The 17,680-nt window shown below is 41.7% G+C and overlaps 1 protein-coding gene and 1 long non-coding RNA gene across 3 annotated transcripts in view; both read left to right on the top strand.

The window, feature by feature from the left end:
- Window positions 1-5,033: 5,033 nt before the first annotated feature.
- On the top strand, window positions 5,034-11,591 carry LOC109615323. The gene is made up of 3 exons (XR_002196313.1): window positions 5,034-5,100; window positions 5,392-5,462; window positions 11,457-11,591. It is a non-coding gene; the product is annotated as an uncharacterized LOC109615323 (long non-coding RNA).
- A 1,428-nt stretch (window positions 11,592-13,019) lies between these two features.
- The window catches only part of mbnl1 (muscleblind-like splicing regulator 1), a 55,648-nt gene continuing 50,987 nt past the window's right edge, over window positions 13,020-17,680 (top strand). The window contains exons 1-2 of one of the 2 annotated variants that reach the window (XM_010894575.4): window positions 13,020-13,214; window positions 13,530-13,674. The gene's annotated coding sequence lies outside the window, so the exon portion shown is untranslated. Of the gene's footprint in view, window positions 13,215-13,529; window positions 13,675-14,394; window positions 14,496-17,680 lie in introns of those variants that run through there. The other variant, XM_010894571.2, reaches the window with a different exon arrangement.

The following is a 17,680-nucleotide window of genomic DNA, read 5'->3' as shown; positions in this document are numbered from 1 at the left end:
CAGATCTTATGGGATATGCCAAGAACAGAATGAGATTATACAAAAAAACCCAGCCAGGTTTTTTTTTTATTGTGGGCTATGCACATAATATTGTGTTAAAATTAGTAATTGCTCGAAAATGCAGCCATTGATTGCCAAACACAAACGCGTGTTGATAATAAATCACTTCTGAAATACAGTTTTACTATTCACAAGAGAGTGAGAATATCATTCACAAGAGGGTAAGAATTTGCTTGTGTCAATCGAATCAATCCTAATCTACAGAAGAGGGTCAGGTAACAGAAAAACTAAATAGATGTCACCTTTAACATAATATCACTTTGGCACATGATGAGGTCCATTGTCTGTTCGTCGTGCCTCTGCTACAGAGTTATTCACACTCCCTCTCGGCACTCTGGTCACATGACAATCCCTTGGGTGATGACAGACTAAGGACTGGAAGATGGAATACCTCCTCACCGTCATAACGATGCTCTCTGAATCAGACAACAGAGAAAGATATGCGCACAGTAGTCCAGGCCTAGCAATATCCTGTTCTCCTCACATTTAGACACAGACAATAACTTGCGAGAAAAGGGAAATCATTTGACTGACTCACTTTTGTATTCTGCCATTAATGTAGGGGCGGTAGCATTCCTTCGTAACTTGTCTCCAACTCTCCTCAGCCCCATATTCTCCAACTCCAGTTTTCTGATTTCCGACCGCATTTCTCGGATCACCTGGGCGAGTCTCCGTTCGTTGTCCATGGTCCTGAAACCGCTAGGTCGACTCCTGCGCATTAAGTATAGACATTTGGATAGAATATCTAAAATAGCCACTTGTCCAACCTGACCTGGTAAATAGATATCATGACTTCCTAAACTCTCCGCACTGCCTACACTACTCCAGTCACATGGTTATTTTCTCTCTCAGTGTGGTTGTCTTAGCCGTTCTCAGACCCTGATGGTGATCTATTCGGACCATCGTTTTCTTCCTCTCTCCCTTCTCTCCCCTGAACAAAACAAACAATTATACTGTCATCGCAACATTGATAACATAATCACATTACGTTGGCCTGATAGGAGAGGGTCATTTTCTACCTCGAGACCCGATGCCTCCCACTTTCTCTGCTCGAATTAAATATTAATCCGTTCTGTCAACGTAAAGTAGCAATAGGCAATCCAGTAACCGTCTCCCTTTCGTTTATTGTTGTCGACGCTTCACTTAGAAGGTTTTATGCATCTGAATGCTCACCATTAGCTCCTAGGCCTAGTTTTCAGAAATATATAGATGTAGGCCTATTTAGGTGATTGTTATAGATATTGGCACACATTGTTTTACTTTTCTAGAATGTTGTATGTATGATAGTAGGCCCAGAAGTTCACTTTAAAAAATAAACTAAAAATATGGAATTTTTAATGAATGCCATAAAAGTGTGTTTGAGTGTGTTTGTGTATTTTTACAAGGGACAGAACATCTGTTTAACAATAAACTTTTCAGACATTATGCTCTTTATTTGCAATGTTGATAATTGGTATATGTCGGTTTCTTTGTGAAATAACCAATCAGCAAGGTACCTAATAGTCTGAAACCAAGATTACATTCCTGTTATTCACTTTAACCTGTATATAGTAGGGCTGGGCGATATCAACAAAAATCTGTATTGCAATAAGTGCATCCAATTACCTCGATAAGAATATATATTGTTATCAAGATACTTCTTAACGTTAATCACACTGATTAAGTTAGTAGAATGTTTAAACTGCATTGGAATATGGCTCAATTGTACTCAGCCTTTTTTAACACGAAGTTATTGCAATATACACTCACCTAAAGGATTATTAGGAACACTATACTAATACTGTGTTTGACCCGCTTTCGCCTTCAGAACTGCCTTAATTCTACGTGGCACTGATTCAACAAGGTGCTGAAAGCATTCTTTAGAAATGTTGGCCCATATTAATAGGATAGCATCTTGCAGTTGATGGAGATTTGTGGGATGAACATCCAGGGCACGAAGCTCCCGTTCCACCACATCCCAAAGATGCTCTATTGGGTTGAGATCTGGTGACTGTGGGGGCCATTTCAGTACAGTAAACTCATTGTCATGTTCAAGAAACCAATTTGAAATGATTCGAGCTTTGTGACATGGTGCATTATCCGGCTGGAAGTAGCCATCAGAGGATGGGTACATGGTGGTCATGAAGGGATGGACATGGTCAGAAACAATGCTCAGGTAGGCCGTGGCATTTAAACGATGCCCAATTGGCACTAAGGGACCTAAAGTGTGCCAAGAAAACATCCCCCACACCATTACACCACCACCACCAGCCTGCACAGTGGTAACAAGGCATGATGGATCCATGTTCTCATTATGTTTACGCCAAATTCTGACTCTACCATCTGAATGTCTCAACAGAAATCGAGACTCATCAGACCAGGCAACATTCTTCCAGTCTTCAACTGTCCAATTTTGGTGAGCTCGTGCAAATTGTAGCTTCTTTTTGTTGCTTCCTATTTGTTGTGGAGATGAGTGGTACCCAGTGGGGTCTTCTACTGTTGTAGCCCATCCGCCTCAAGGTTGTGCGTGTTGTGGCTTCACAAATGCTTTGCTGCATTTTCAGTCAAAGTTGCTCTTGTATCAGTTTGAATCAGTCGGCCCATTCTCCTCTGACCTCTAGCATCAACAAGGCATTTTCGCCCACAGGACTGCCGCATACTGGATGTTTTTCCCTTTTCACACCATTCTTTGTAAACCCTAGAAATGGTTGTGCGTGAAAATCCCAGTAACTGAGCAGATTGTGAAATACTCAGACCGGCCCGTCTGGCACCAACAACCATGCCACGCTCAAAATTGCTTAAATCACCTTTCTTTCCCTTTCTGACATTCAGTTTGGAGTTCAGGAGATTGTCTTGACCAGGACCACACCCCTAAATGCATTGAAGCAACTGCCATGTGATTGGTTGATTAGATAATTGCATTAATGAGAAATTGAACAGGTGTTCCTAATAATCCTTTAGGTGAGTGTATATTGTTAGAGGTTATTTAGTCCACTTATTGCGTTACAGATTTTTGTTGATATCACCCAGCCCTAGTATATACCCTGGGCTTTGTGCTTTTGATGCTGCTCTACTCTATGCAGCCTCAGGACTGCTCAGAGGACTTCACCCACAGTGGATTCTGCCAGTTCTGCTGTCTATGCCGACTGTGAGGTGAACATTGATGAAAGGAATGAGAAGAGTAGTCGCTGCTCCAGTACAAACTAATCGGGATCTGAATAAATGGAAGGAAAATAAGGACAAGACAGATGGAATAATTAAACAGATAAAAACAGAAAATAGAAATGTAATAGAATGAGAAATACATTTAAAAGGAAAAAGAGACAAGTGTGGACTGTATAAGGTGAAGACTGTGGTCTCCTGTTTCTCTTCTACAAGTATGGGGAACACTATAATAATGATTTGGGTATGCAGCTGGAAAACCCTGTCCTGGTGTGATTGATATGGAATTGGTTGAAGCGCAATAGCAGGAGAGGATGAGAAATTTTAGGCACAGGCCACAGACTTCCCAAAAATGAATTATATAGATATTACTTCAGGGCAAAATAGCTAATTTACTGGACTTGCAACTGAGAAAATGTGTTGAAAGAGAAAATGTTGTGGTGTTCAAATTCATAAATTCTACACTTGCTACACTTTTTGTAATGGGGAAACATGTGGTGCATGAAGCTGGTTGAGAGAATGCAAACAGTGCTCGCAGAACTGTCATTAAGGCAAAGGGTGGCTACTTTGAAGAAGGTGAAAGATTTACCCTTTAATGAGTAGGTGTGTCCAAACTTTTGACTGATACATTGTATATATAGCCTACATGTACGTATACTTATATATATTTTTTCTTTACAATTTCTACTATCAAATTTCAATAAATCAAATTAATTTTATAAAGCCCTTTTTACATCAGCAGCTGTCACAAGGTGCTTTTAGAAATACTCAACCGGAAACCCTAAAGAGCAAGCAAAAACAGAGTTGACGCACAGTGGCTAGGAAAAACTCCCTGTGACGTTGAAACTTAGGAAGAAACTTCAAGAAGAACAAGACTCTTAGGGGTGCCCAGTCCTCTTCTAGTTGTGCTAGGTGAAGATTATGAGAGTGCATGACCTTTAGGGTCACGTCAATGTTTTTGCGTGGTCAGATGACAAAAAGGTCGCAAATGCATATGGGCTATGTCTATGTGTTTATAAACCATTCAGTTTATCGCCTGACAGTAGCACTTACATTCATGTGCAAAACTATACCTTGTGAAAAGTTTTCTTTCTTACCATAATTGGACAAATTCATATTTTAGCTAACTTTCAACCACATTCATTGTAGTTAGCACATAAAAAGTGAGTAGGCCCCCACGTTTAGCAAGATATTAAACAACAACTTTTTTTGAATCAGGCACACCAAAACAGGTGGACATTTTTTGAAAATTATTATTGGGTAACATGGGAGGGTCTGACCATTGAACATGGCACAGTTGAAGCAGTACGGTAAAGATGAGTGGGCAGAGAATTCCTCCCAGTGAATATGCTAGACAGTTATAAGAAATTATTACAGAAAGTTATTTCAGCCAAAGGGGCAGCACCAGCTATTGAAGTTGGCGGTGTACTTATTTTTATCTGAAGAATTAAATAGCATTTCTGTTGATCTTTGATGAATACATGATTGTGTCAGTAAATTTGGTTACTTTTATCTGACATTGGTTGAAGTTTTCATATCCATATCCAATACTTTCCAGGGTGTGGAATGTAGTGTGCTTGAATGTAGGTATATGTGTTCATGCCTGTTAATGCATGTGTGCTGTCTCTTTTCTTAGTCCTGAATGGTACCCTATTCCCTTGTTCACTACTTTTGACCGTGACTCATATAGGGTGCGTTCTTTCTGTGTGCATAGTCACATGTTTCGTAGGCCATGCTCGAAATTCTGCTGGTTCCACAGAACAGTGACTGTGCAATTTGCTTGCTGATAAAGACCCTACGAGCAACTGACAAATAGACTGACTGGCTTCCTCTATTACTATTATGGTGTTAAGTAAAAACAGGAAGTTGCCCCAGAGGTCTGAAACGCGTCGTCAGATAGTAGGTCAAACGAGGATCCTAGTTTACTTTAGAGAAGTTAATTGTATGCGAAATTTAATTACGGTGAAATTGAACAGTAAACCTATGTGCGCTTTTTCACTATACACATGCATGTGCTTTCAAAAGTAAAATAACTGAAAATACAATGTATACTAATTAAATCAATGTATTAGAATTGCATATTTTTCAGTTATTCACTATATAGAAAATGTTGATTCCGGAAGAAAAAACAATGAACGATATTATCCTGCAGATGTCAGTGTCGTGTGCATTTTTGTTTCTATACTGTAGGACTAACTGGCGATTTACTGCAGACCTCTTATTGTGGAGCGGTGACAGAAGTTCAAACTCAGGACAGCCAGGTAAGAAAAAGATGTCGTTGTGATCATTTGTTAGGTTAACGGTAAACGGTTGATGCACACTGTGGTTAAGGCAGAACAGAAATATGCTAACCTTCATGCATACGGTTCTTTCCAGGAGGCTAATGCTAAAGTGCTGTTGGTGCTGCGGTTGATTTCTGCTACCTTGGCCCAACGTTTTTTCAGGTTGTGCAGACACACTAATGCAAGCCCTGACATAAAGGAAGGTCACGAAAACAAACGCTGCTGACTTAGTCCCTGGTTTTTCATTTTAGCCCGTTCACGTTTGTCAGTGTGCCAACATCACAACATTGGAGGACTTATTTAAAACCCTGCATTGACCTTGAAACAGTGCTTCACATTGGCTACTGAGAAAATATTGTAAAGATAAATACTGTAACTACTTTGGTAATATTCTGGGCAACAAGGATCAGATGTAAGGTCAGTATTGCCCCCTTTGTCAGTTGTCAATGGCTAGGAGTTTTCTCTCGGCAGCTCTGGTCTGCTGTGTTTTTACAGTGACATTGAAGGAAAGGTTTGGAAGAAGCCTCTATCACCATGTGCATTTGAAAGCAGTCATTTTCTTCCTATAATCTTAAAATACAGTATTAGGCCCACAGTTAAGTCTTGCGGAGAACATATATTTTCTTGCACTTTTTTATGACATGGGGACACTGCTCTTCATTTGACTAAACTACAGAGAGATTCCTAGCCTGCCAGTTCTTTAGGTTGTTGCAGATACAGATATGTATATACATAGAGAATATGTACACCATTTATATTTATTTTTAGAAGAACTTAGCAGAACCGCATGGGAAATAACAATGTGAAAAAGCTGGAGCTGCCGTGTCATTCATTAATTAAGTGTCAAAATTATCAAGTTGGGTCATTTTTGTGGAGGCTTTTTGTCGTGTTTGAACGGTCAAAAGAGTTTGGATAGGTTTTTTTTAGCGGTCTTCTCTTTTTCCCCTTGGACTGAGCATCTTCTGCTCACTCAGCTCTTTACGCTTGCTCAAGCCACAAGCACACACATACACGCACATAAACACACACATATCACACACATATATCACACACCACACATACAAACACTCACACACACACACACACAGAGAAGCATCACCTAATCCATTTGTTTTATTATATATATATATATATATATATATATATATATATATATATATATATACAGTATCTCACAAAAGTGAGTACACCCCTCACATTTTTGTAAATATTTGAGTATATCTTTTCATGTGACAACACTGAAGAAATTATAATGTAGTTGTGAGTGTACAGCTTGAATAACAAGCAAAATAACTCAACACACAGCCATTAATGTCTAAACTGCTGGCAACAAAAGTGAGTACACCTCTTAAGTGAAAATGTCCAAATTGGGCCCAATAAGCCATTTTTCCTCCTCGGTGTCATGTGACTTGTTAGTGTTACAAAGTCTCAGGTGTGAATGGGGAGCAGGTGTGTTCAATTTGGTGTCATCGCACACACACGCTCTCATACTGGTCACCCGAAGTTCAACATGGCACCTCATGGCAAAGAACTCTCAGAGGATCTGAAAAAAAGAATTGTTGCTCTACATAAAGATTGCCTATGCTATAAGAAGGTTGCCAAGATCCTGAAACTGAGCTGCAGCACGGTGGCCAAGACCATACTGCGGTTTTATAGGACAGGTTCCACTCAGAACAGGCCTCGCCATGGTCGACCAAAGAAGTTGCAAATATTTGATTATATCTTTTCATGTGACAACACTGAAGAAATGCCACTTTGATACAATGTAAAGTAATGAGTGTACAGCTTGTATAACAGTGTAATTTTGCTGTCCCCTAAAAAATAACTCAACACACAGCCACTAATGTCTAAACCGCTGGCAACAAAAGTTAAAAGTTAAAATGTCACAATTGGGCCCAAAGTGTCAATATTTTGTGTGGCCACCATTTTTTTTCCAGCACTGCCTTAACCCTCCAGTAATGCATGTCCTTAGTCTGCTTGTCTTCAGCAAACTGTTTGCGGGCTTTCTTGTGCATCATCTTTAGAAGAGTTCCTTCTGGGACCACAGCCATGCAGACCAATTTGACTGACAGGCTGACCCCCCACCCCTTCAACCTCTGCAGCAATGCTGGCAGCACTCATATGTCTATTTCCCAAAGACAATCTCTGGATATGACGCTGAGCACGTGCACTCAACTTCTTTATTCGATCATGGCGAGCAAAGAAGTCTGTAGGCTGTAGGCTTGCGGTGTTGTGTTAATTTGTGTATTATTTTATGTTTATGCTATGTTTGTTGTTCCACAGTTTGGTTTTCAAAACTTGCCCTCTGGTAAAAATAATTTTTAACTGAGACATATGAATTGTAATCTATTTCCTGCTAAATCAAATTATAAAATAAATGGACATAGGAAAGTAGATTTGCCCTAGTTATTGCAGATAAATTAACATGTCTACAATTTGGGACTTAATTATTAGCATTAATAACATTAATAACATTGACAGAACAGAGTGGCATAGTTTGAGCCTGAGAGACATCACACTGATGTCCAGAAAGTGGCACCTCCCAGTAGGTGAGACAGCCAATGACAGGGAGAGGGAATAAGGCAGCAGAAATTTAGGACACATCTGTTTTTATTATCTGATAACTGCCAAAGGGCGTCTCAGTGTACTGGTATCAGTCACCATCCATCCTTCCTTCATCAGCCACCATCAATCCTTCCTTCTGGTCACTCTCAGGGTATTTCAGTGTGGCTGTTTGTACGGGGTCAAATGACATCAATGTCACATGAGGGTCATGTTACGCCTGGATCAAGAATGGAATGACCCTAGGGCCTAGACCGGTGAACTACATTCCGGTTAGGTTATAACACAAGGTTATGTAGGGTTTTTGCTCCAGCCCAACACTAATAAAACTAATCGTACTAATTAATGGATTGATCGTTAGTTGACCGTGTTGATTCAGGGATGTCCTCGTTGACTATAACAAAACCCTGCCCACCCGATTGATCTCCGGGATCAATACTAAAGAGCGCTGCGGCCTAGACCAGCCTAAAAAAGGAATGTGCACAGGACAAACATTAATCGTTGCCAAAACAGATTGAGTATTGTGATGCCAAAACTGAAATGATAAGCGGGGCTTTGACATCTTTGGAAGGGTGTTATGACACATTAGTCTTCATATACCTTGCTAACTCTGATCATTCAGCACTCAGGCAGGATCTCTCCAGCAACCGAAGCTGCACCCCATGTGATGTTGTGATGTGGGCGTGAATGTGGCTGCAACTTCTTGCCCCATCCATAGTGACACCGTGGATCACGCTGATGAAAATGTCCTGGGGTGGAAATTCAATATTAGTCGTAAAAATCAAAACATGTAGCTGCCCGTACGCCCGGCAATTGGCGTTGAAACATCTTATACATTGACAACCTGGAAATTCTACTGCTGTTTTGTTTTTTCATTGCTGCCTGTGAGTGTTTTAAAAGCACTGGAAACACATGTTTTGTTTATTTTCAGTTTAGTTTCGAGTGATACGTCTCCCGGTGTGTCAATAAATGACATAAAGCCATTATGTCACAGTAGATTTTGTACAGGGGGTGTTTTTAGGGCTCAGCCTGACTTATCATCAGCCCAGCATGGTTAGGACTTAGTAATCAGTCTATGTTTGGGTCTCTTGTCCCTTCCTCTGTCCTCCACTCTGCTTGGGGAATCCAGTGGTGAGTTAATGACGCTATTCTGGAGAAAGTGTTTGTTGACTTTTAGGCCCAGACTGGAGCTCAGAATGGGAGTTGTGTGTTATTTATGGCACACAGCGCGACACGATTGGCTAAAGAGAGATATAATTATGCTTGGTGCACAGGCTTGCTAGTCCGGGAAATCTAGTGCTGTGTGGAGTTCACTGGTTGCTAGGCGACAAAGTGGCAGATCCTTGGGTGTATGGAAAATGTTTTTAGACCAAAGTGTCACTGTGGCCGTGGTCTGGTCCCCATTCCCTTGTTTGCTAGCACATAGATCAGCCTTGATACACATTATATCTGCAGTGCTGTGTGTCATCGGGAGGCATTGGAGCCATAGTTCACTGGAAAGTCGATTTTAATTGATCTATATGGTAACAATATTTTCAATCTATTTTCACTTTAATCCTGCAGATTTGCAAAGGATTCATCAAGTTTCAAACAGGGTAATTGGATAGGAATATGGACAGAACTGTTTAACTAACAAATGCCACCAATTTGTTACACCAGACCATTTGACTCATTTTAAATTACAGGTGAACTCTGCCTTTTAATCAGATTACTTTCTGGTGTTATAAACTATTAACAAACTATTGTCATCCACAATAGACACTGAATGAGATTAAAGACAGATTAAATGTAGTTGTAGCATCTGACCAGTAACAGAAGATGTAAATGTAGATGTTGTTTACCCCAATTACCCCTCACCCTGTTACCTCTTACCCCTGTTACCCCTCGCCCATGTTACCCCTCACTCCTGTTACCTTTAACTCCTGTTACCTTTTACCCATATTACCCCTCACCCTGTTTCCTCTCATCCCTGTTATCTCTCATCCCTATTATCCCTCACCATGTTACCTCTTATCCCTGTAACCCCCCTTTTACCTCTTACCCTGTCACTTCTCACCCTGTATTCTCTTACCCCTGTTACCCCTCACTCTGTTACTGCTCATCCCTGTTACCCCTCACTCTGTTACTGCTCATCCCTGTTACCCCTCACTCTGTTACTGCTCATCCCTGTTACCCCTCACTCTGTTACTGCTCATCCCTCTTACCCCTCACTCTGTTACTCCTCATCCCTGTTACCCCTCACTCTGTTACTGCTCATCCCTGTTACCCCTCACTCTGTTACTGCTCATCCCTGTTACCCCTCACTCTGTTACTACTCATCCCTGTTACCCCTACCTCTGTTACTGCTCATCCCTGTTACCTCTGACCGCCGTTACCCCTTGTCCCTGTTACCCCTCACCACTGTAAACCTCTCCAACCACACTCTAATTCACTTTAGTCCACTATCCCTAACCTCAGCCCTACCCCTCACCCCTATCCAGTATCCATTATCCATTAGACAACATCACCTTTACCATGTGCCCTCCCGCTTTCACCCATCCCTCAATCGTCTCTGATTGCTGCTGAGTGGAGGCCTCCGTTTGATTGATGCTCTGATAAATCAACACGGCATAGCCCAGAATGACCTGTGCTGGTTGGCAATCTGCTCTGTACCCTGCCGTTAGCAATCTGTCTGCAACATCCAGGATGATACATTAAATCAATAAAAGTTAGTCTGAATTAAACGCAGGGCTTCCCATGCCCAACACCACAGATTAGGAGGGACAGTGGTGTTGTTTCATGTGTTATTATTGAACCAGCTACCAACCCCTGGATGCTTTGGGGTCAGGGTTATATAATTGCATAGTCCCGAACTATTGTGTTGAGCACGTGCTCACATAACTGGCTGATTGGTGTAGCTCTTGTGTTAAGGCCTAGTTCTGACGGCTAGAGAGTATAAATGGCATTGTATCGGGATAGGAGAAGCCACGGTGGGTTTGAAGATTCAGAGAGTAGCTTATGTCACATGTATTATACACTTTAATATAATGTGGGTGGTGCAAAACCTGCAATGCTGATTGTCTGACAGCTGTTTCATATGAATCTGCAATCTATGGGTATGGAAATAAAATGTGTTGCCCATAGTATAAAAAGATCTTGGTAGATGTTGGTAACCAGTTTATAATAACAATGAGGCACCTTTGGGGTTAATGGTATTATGTCCTAAAAAAGGGCTGTATCTACACTCTTAATTACCCAACCTGCAAAGTCAGCTCTATCTTCGGGTGAGATCTTCATAAAAAGAATGAATTATTTTGCAACATGCTGCTTGAACTTGAAGATTTATAGATTACTGGAACATTATACTGTAGCTACATTACAATGTATGTCCATCTTTTGTATGAATAAACTCCTTTTCACTTGGCATTACAGGGCAGTCTTCTGGAGAGACGACAGAGTGTGGTTTCAATAATGGGATTATGGCTGGTGTGAACAGGGCTTTCCCAGGGCTATCCCATACCATGTCGGTTCTGGAGACTCAGGAGCCATGTTGATTCGTGGGCGGGAAAAAAGATGTGGGCTCCCCACCCGCCATACCTAATCCTTTTTGTATTATATTAATAGCGTGGATTATGTGATCCACTGTCTTTAGTAAAAAACATGTCATATCGTATGAAACATGATAACATATAGATAATGTAAAGTAATCCCAATAATGATAATGTAAAGTAATACCAATCGCAATCCTGTTATTGAAAATGTATGGTCTGTCATGGGCAGTAAATATGGGTTTAACTGTGATTTAACTGTCATATTTAGTTGCCTGGTGTTGCCTGGCCAGCATTGCTAAGGCTGAGGTAATTTAAAGTGGATTTTACCATACTTATTACTTAATTTCTTTTAGCTGTTCTATGCGATATTTTGGAGTAAATCTTCCTTTTTGTCCTGGTATTAGGCTTTGATGCACAGAAGGTTTCTACATGTTGATTAATTTAATGTTGTCGTGCATCAACATATAACAGAAATACCTTTCTGTAAAAACTGAGTAGTGAAACTAATTATTTAATAAATTGCACTTCAAATTGGTCCTAATTATCATACTTTTTTCTAATGGGTTGTAAAAATAATTAGGAATAATGGAAATTAAAAGTGTTGCCCTTCTTTTTCTTTGACTCTCTTTCCTTCTATCTCAATTCAAGTTCAGTTTTAAATTAAAGGGCTCTATTGGCATAGAAAACATTTGTTTACTTTCCCAAAGAAAGTGAAAAAAAAATTGAAAGAGGATTTTTTTTTTCATTTTCTCTGTAGCCATGCTGTTGTAATACGTGCAGAATGTTGTTTGGCATTGTCTGGCTGAAATAAGCAAGGCCTTCCCTTAAAAAGCCATTGTTTGGATGGCAGCGTATGTTCCTCCAAAACTTGTATATATTGTTCAGCATTAATGGTGCATTCACAGAGGTGCAAGTCACTGTGACATGTGTCATGTGCACTAATGCACCCCCATACCATCACAGATGCTGGCTTTTGAACTGTGCACTGATTACAAGCGTCCATTCCCCAAAATAATTTTACATTTTGATTCATCAGACCACAGGACAGTTCTCCACTTCGCCTCAGTCCATCTTAAATTAGCTCGGGCCCAGAGAAGGCAGCGGTGTTTCTTGTGGTTCTTGTTTATGTATGGTTTCTTCTTTGCATGGTAGAGTTTTAACTTGCATCTGATTGATGTGTATTACCTGTTACCTATTACTTCATCCTTTTTAGCAACGTGTTATGTAATGTTTATAACATCTCTCCCTTTCATTCCTCGTCCCAACCTCTCTCCCCCCTTCCCTCTCTTCCTTCTCCTCCCCTCTCTCTCTCCCTCTCTTCCTTGGCGTAGCCCGGTTGGAATGCGGCAGTGGCCTCTTGCAAGCGGCAGCGTCCAGGGAGCCTAAAAAGGGAAGGACTTTCAGTCTGGGTTCCTGGCAGTGGTAGGAAGGAGTTGCAGGCAGGCAGGAGGGCAGGCAGGCAGCAGGCTAAATTAGGCCTTGTCTCATTGACTTCCACTCCCCAGAGGCCTGCAGCCAGCCCTGAGGAAGGAAGGCCACACTAGAGGCTCCTATTGCCTGCTGCGCTACTGTGTCTTTGAGAGTTCCTGAAGAACCCCAGTCCCTGTGCTGTGTTTGGTCAATTGGATCTGGATAGAAGGTTGTTGTATTTTTCAAATGCTGTTTTGGGATTGTGTTTATCTGTGCTTATTGATAACTGCGGATTACATTCTTATAAGAGCGTGGTTGACATGGCCAATGGGATTTTTCATATAGATTTGATACGCCAGTTAAATGTATACTGGATGTTTTTTTGCTCTGACTAATCTTGTGGCAGTTGCACAGTCTGTCTCTGTGTCTGCGTCGTCTCACTCACTCACACGTTCTTTCCCAAGAATCTCTCAATTTCTTTTGCCCTTTCTTCCAACTCTTCTTTAACCTTTCCTGTGTGCCTATCTGTCCTCCTCTTTGGCAGGTGTAGATGTGCTGAGTGCTGCTCTCCTCTCCATATTGACTTCAGAAGGCCTGTCTGTCTCCTGTCTCAGTGACAGATCGACTGACGTGGCGTACGAGGTCTGAGGTACAGATGCTCTCAGAAGCCTTGTGAGCAGGAAGTTGGGGTAAGTGAAACCGTGTGCCCGTATTCCAGTGCACCTGGTGCTTTATTCTGTAGGGGGGAGGGAGAGAGGTTGTTCTGGTGACCTCAGGGCCCCCTTCTGTTTCTGTGCCTTTAAACAGAAGTGCTACCACACCCCACTTCCTGATTAAATTGTTTCACTCCTTATCTGTAATGCAGCAAACTGGTCAGATGTCGCAGTGGCTTCCTCTTTTCATACACATTGACTGAGGGACAGAGGGGGCGAGAGACATAGATATAGAAGGAGTGGAGAGAGAGCGAGCGAGAGAGAGAGGCATAGAGATAACAGGAGCAGAGAGAGAGTGAAAGAGAGGAAAGAGGGCAGAGATACTGAGATAGAACATGGAGATAGAGATGTGAGCTGATGGCTTGAGAAGGATGTGAAAGAAAAAGGGAAACAGGAGAGTCACTAATAATTACCCTGTAACGTATTTGGCAGCAAATAATGTAAACAAAATATGCAAATGTGATAAGAGGGTCTGGTTGTCGTGGCAACCTTGTGTCGCCGCAGTGACAGTTTTGTAGGGTCAACACGTGGTGTTGCGTTTGGCCGCTTGCCTTGCAGAAAGGGAGATATGGGGGTGGGGGTGTCGGGGGGGGGGGGGCGGTAGAGAGATAGGTGGAGAGAGAAAGATAGAGGAGGTAGAGAGAGAAAATAGAGGAAGTAGAGAGAACAAATAGTTGCGTTAGAAAGAGCAGATGAGAAGGGGCGTTTGACCCATCATGCATTGCAGTGTGTGACCTGTGTTGAAGTGTCATTGGTGCACAGCTCCAGTGGCACGTCGGCTTTCTACAGACACACAGGTAAGAAAGCGCGGACTCAAGGGATTTAACGGCCACCTATCGTTAGAATGAGGATAAACTCACAAACCGTCACTTGGGTTGAAGCTAAGATATTTATTTGGATTAGACTTGATTTGATCGTTTTTGTTTTTAAAATTACAATCCATATTTGACAAATGAACTGCTATTTGTGACTTCAGTGCATTGCAGGAAACGATACGTTAATGCTGGTGCTTGTTGGATAACTTTTTCTAAAGGGGAGTATATAACTAGTTCATAAAGTAGCAGCTACATGCAGAACGCATTTAGAAATGTTTTAATAAGAAATGTTTTAATAAGATACAAATTTTGACTTAACTTCAGCAAGATCTGTCAACACATCCAGAGGTTGGTTGGAACTTTTAGAAGTGTGAATGATTCAGTTTTGGATTGTGCAACTATTTCCCTGCCTCTGACCAAAACAGCAACCTGCCTTATGATTATGTCTCACTGCTCAACCAACTGTAGTATTTCTTTACACAGGGTGTTCCTGTTCATTTTCATGTAATCTCTCTAGATACGCATGGCGTTAGGTGATATTCTGCCGCATACACAGTTTGGAGTCAGCTAGGGACACTATGGTCTCTGTTTCCTGAGTCTGACCGGTAGAGCTGCACCTGCTTCCCCTATGTGTGTCAGGGTTAAGAGACAGCACCATCAAAAAATGGAGTGTAGAGGGACTACTGTATCTTCATGGCAGTTTAAGCAGGGTCTTTTCGGTGTTTGTGTTGTTGGAATACAATTGGAACGTTTCGAAATGGTTTTTACTACTTTTGGTTTTTGTTTACTCTGATGTTTTTGTCTTGTGGAGTACCTTCTTTCAATATATTTCGTCACGTTATTCCTTTAAATACAACAGCTGGACATGTATTTACCATTGATTAACATTCTCCAAGTTGACAAGCCGGACAGATCAGTTAAAAGGGGTTTAACCACACAAAATGAACAAGGAGCCATTTTAGGTTCAGCCGTTATATTTCATCTCCACTCTGCTGTCTCATAACCTCCCAACGACAAATCGTTGTGAAATGGCTGACGTTGAAAGTAGCTCTGCGCTGCGGCTCTGCATTGCTGTGTCGTGCCGTGTGTTTTTGTGTTATGCCCCATAAGGGAGGTGTAATGTGTGTGTGTTTTAGTGCGTGTGTGTGATAGACGACCGTCGGGGCTTGGCCCGTGAAGGGTCTGGGACATTTCCCCAGTGGAGTGAGAGTTCACATCAGCCAGTCAGTGTAATTTACAGAAAGCTGGGAAATAGCAGGGCGCTGAGCAGAGAGGGAGACACTCAATGTTTTCACCATAGGAGGAGAAAATAAGAAAGAAAGAGGAGAGAAAGAGAGAGAGGGAGGGCACGTATAATTACCAGTTACGGCCCGCTGTCTTTGTTAGACAAAGAGAGGGAAAGAGGGATAGACACAGGGAGTTGCGGAGAAGATTGCTTCTGACCGTGGCAAATATTGAATTACATCAGAATAAGTGGAGCGTAACAAAAGTTGGTACTGTGTCGGACGAGTTAATATTCTGTGGTTCTGTTCTGTACCCATCAGGTGATCTGGTTGCACTCACCCCCCCCCCCCCTTTTCCTGTTCCCTTTCAGTTCACATTTGTTTGTTTGACTGCACCATCCCCCCTTTTAGTTTCGAAAACGGAATTAGCGCCACAGAGAGCAACAGTTTGTCCACCGCAGTGTGTGACTGTTCCTGTTTGCACATACTACTCACCTCATTCAGTTGCACTCACATAAGGCTGTGTGATCGCATACACTATAACGTTACGCACGCGCGCACACACACACACGCGCGTGCACACACACAAACACACAAACACTCACACACACTTTAGTTCATTCTCAGCAAAGAGGCTGGTAATCATCCATCCACTTGAAGTCATTCTAATAAAATTTGCTTCTCGCTCCCAGAACACATGTTTTCCGATGATGTTTACCACTGTATGTTCTTCATCCTAAATGTGTCTAGTCTGAGGAGAAATATCCACAAATGACATCCCAGACCACCTCTTGAAGTGGTGAGCTTTACCTGAACACGTTCAGACTTTAGCCAGTGCATCTACACCCATTTTTTTAAATTGCTTTTCTGATCTCTGTGGTTGTCTGTGTGTCTGACCCCTCCTCACCCCACCTCTGTCTGTGATGCGCTGTGCCTTTTGGCAGCAGAGTGGCGCAGAGCAGTGTTGGCCTGTTTAACCTGGGCTGGTGATAAGTCACCTCTAATTTACCAGGCTTGGCCTAAACCCTGGGTGAAAATCTGCAACACCTCCGGCCCAGAGCTGTGTGGTGACTGGCTCAGCTCTTTATTTTCAGTGTTCAGTGCTAACTTAATCTCTCTCTCATTCTTGTATTAGTTTCTTCTCAGACCAATTTATTTTTCTCAATTCGTAATTTTACCTCATCTGCCTCGGTCTGTGTGTGTGCGTGCGTGTGTGTGTGTGTGTGTGTGTCTGTCTCTATCTTCCCCTTTAACAACAGAGACAAGGAAGGCTACATTCCAGCTTTTACCACAGATTATGTGACTGAAGTGTAATTTTGTACTGAAATACTAGAGAGAGGGAGAGTTGTTTCTGAGCCAGCAATGGTTTGTAAAGACCGCAAAACAAGGTTTAACTTTGATGGACATCAGTTATCTTCATTACAGCTCACACACATGGAAACCAATCACACACCACAAACATATCAATTTACTGTTTGTGTAAAAATTTCTGCTTTTAATTAGCTTTGATATGAATTCCGCTCTCGCTGAGAAACTGGGAACTGGTATGGGTCTGTTGAAGGCAGACTGGTCACTCCTTGCCAGGTTTCTCTAACCCAGAATAGATGAATAGTTTGTTTTGACCCTTAATAGAGGAAGAAAGTTATTGATGCGGTTCTGGTGGGAGAAACAACATTGAAAACTCTCCCAGATCTGGGCTTGCTGGGAAAGTATTGAGATATTAAGTAGACTTTCTCTCTTGCTCTGCTAACAGGCTACTTTAGACTCACTCCATCTTGCCATCTCTCTCTCTGTTTTGATTGGGTCCATTTTCCCTCAGCAACCCCTTCTCTATTTGTCAATTTCTTGACAGTTAAGCAGAAAATCTGTTTACGTCAGATTTATGACCAGATATATTGTCCACTTTTCCGAAGTAAAAAAATATCACACAGATCTTGCAGTTAC

The sequence above is a fragment of the Esox lucius genome, chromosome 3, assembly GCF_011004845.1.
Source record: "Esox lucius isolate fEsoLuc1 chromosome 3, fEsoLuc1.pri, whole genome shotgun sequence".
NCBI classification, from domain to species: Eukaryota; Metazoa; Chordata; class Actinopteri; order Esociformes; family Esocidae; genus Esox; species Esox lucius.
This window is presented reverse-complemented; position numbering and strand designations above follow the sequence as displayed.